General features: G+C 37.1%; 1 protein-coding gene across 3 annotated transcripts in view; it reads left to right on the plus strand.

Moving 5' to 3' along the window:
* The window catches only part of LOC113800787 (protein IMPACT-B), a 118,142-nt gene that overhangs the window by 13,798 nt on the left and 101,844 nt on the right, over nucleotides 1-2,500 (plus strand). The window lies entirely within an intron of this gene.

Here is a 2,500-nt window from a genome sequence, read left to right on the forward strand (position 1 = left end):
GAACGTGCCTTCATGAAAATTTTGGCTGAAGGCTAGGGTTACAAAATTGACTTGCCACAACAGCAGAAATCTCTTGGAGAGTAACAAGACTGTGGGTATTTAGGAAGGGGCTCTTACATTATTCCTATTGGTAAAAGAATGTAAAATGTACCATCTTTGAGCCATGACTGGAAGAGCGCCAGCTCCATGTTGCACACTATTTCCATGCTCAGGATCCTATTCCTGCCTGCTGTGACCATAGTCCAGGTTGTATTACACACATACGCACACGCACATGCACCCACACACACTCATGCTCCCACAGACACGCATGCACCCACACACACGAATGCACCCACACACATGCATGTACCCACACACATGCATGCACCCACACACATACACATGCACCCACACACATACACATGCACCCACACACATACACATGCACCCACCCACACACACACACACACACCCACACCCACACCCACACACACACACACACACACACACACACACACACACACACACACACACACACACACACACACACACACACACACACACACACACACACACACACACACACACACACACACACACACACACACACACATGTGACATGTTTTTTTTTTTTCATTTCTCTGCTTGTTTATCTACAGGAATTTTCATGAAAGGTGAGTAGTGGGGGGCAGTCCCCCCTTCCCCCTTGTCCTATGCCTTTGATATATATATGTATGTTACACAAGGCACTGGTAATTTTCTTATTTCTTTTATCTGAGTAATGCCACTATTCATTGGGTTAAAAGTATATGAGTGTAATTATATGAACTCCATTAGTTCATATTGTTAGGCACTGGACAAAAATTGTTTTTATACATAATTTCTATATGCCATTATTACTTGTATTCCATTCTCTTAAGAGTAGGGTTCTGTTGGTGTAGTGGGAGAACTCATCTTCCCTGCATGTATTAGGCAAGTTTGACTTGTCAGTGCATATATGATTTTCTGTGGGGATCAGTAAAACACAGAGTTGATGTGCCTAACTCAATGTATTCAGAAGAATCTACGTGGCACTACAAGGGGTTTACATTACAATATAATATAGAATATAAAAATTTGCCGTAAGATGGCGTACATAAAAGAAAATATACTTTTATATGGGTAACTTAACAAAATATAACTTTACCTTAGTTTAGGTAATATGAGGTATATCATAGACATATATGAGGTATACTTATTGTAATAAACATCTTTAATTACTCTAACACCCCCTCTTAATTAAAGATGGTTATGTTATCTGAGAATCTATCCCCTGATATAATTAAAAGCTTGCAACTTCTTCTGGCTTACAGGCTTTGTAAAAATATCAGCTGGATTCTGTTGTGTAGGAACATAAATAAGTTTACATTACCCTTCTCTACTTCATCTCTAATGAAGTGGTAACGAATATCAATGTGCTTTGATCTTTGATGGTTAACTGGGTTTTTGGCAAGATTAATAGCACCTTGGTTGTCAACTCCAAAGTCTACAGACTTTAACTTTAATCCTAATAGATCAGACACAATTTGTTTTAGGAACTTTGCTTCCTGAATGTCGTGGGTAATAGCCATGTACTCTGCTTCACAAGATGAAAGTGCTACTGTCTGTTGTTTCTTACTTTTCCATGATATAAGTGGTCCATCTTTATGTAACTGAAAACAATATCCTGATATGCTTTTTCTGTCTTCAGATGATCCCCAGTCTGAATCACAAAATCCTTTAAGTTGAACTGATTTATTTGACTTTTTGAATGTAAGACCATACATCATTGTACCTTTTAAATATTTGAGCACATGCTTTGCAGCATTTAACTGAGCTTTAGTAGGTTTGGACATCTACTGTGAAAGTTTTGTGACCACATAGCACAAATCTGGTCTAGTACCTGTCATAATATATATGAGACTACCTACTATTTCTCTGTAAAGAGTAGCTTTAGCCAACTCATCAGATTCTACTGTTGAGGTGTTAACAATACTTGGATCACATGGTATATTTGTTGCATAACAATCTGACATGTTAAACCTATCCAAAATCTTCTCTACATATTTAGTTTGGTTCACCTCAATGTTATCTTTACCAGAAACAAATGACATTCCAAGAAACCAGTTTAGTTTACCTAAATCAGTCATTCTGAAATTTTGACAAAGAGATTGTTTACATTTGTTCATCAGGGACATGTTACTGCTGGAAATAATTAAATCATCTACCCATAAGAGCATGATAATATCACTGCAAATATCATGCTTTAGATACAGACAATGATCACTCTGTGATTGTTTGAATCCTTTTGAAATGAAGAAATTATGGATTACACTATTCCACATTCTACCACTTTGTTTCAGACTTTTTCAGCTTGCAATACAACACATTTCCTGCACTATCTTTTTCTTCATAACCTTCAGGTTGTTCCACATATATTTTATGATCAATATCAGCATGTAAGTAAGCTGTTTTAACATCCATTTGATGTATTACCATG

This window comes from Penaeus vannamei, chromosome 38, assembly GCF_042767895.1.
Source record: "Penaeus vannamei isolate JL-2024 chromosome 38, ASM4276789v1, whole genome shotgun sequence".
Lineage (NCBI taxonomy): Eukaryota > Metazoa > Arthropoda > Malacostraca > Decapoda > Penaeidae > Penaeus > Penaeus vannamei.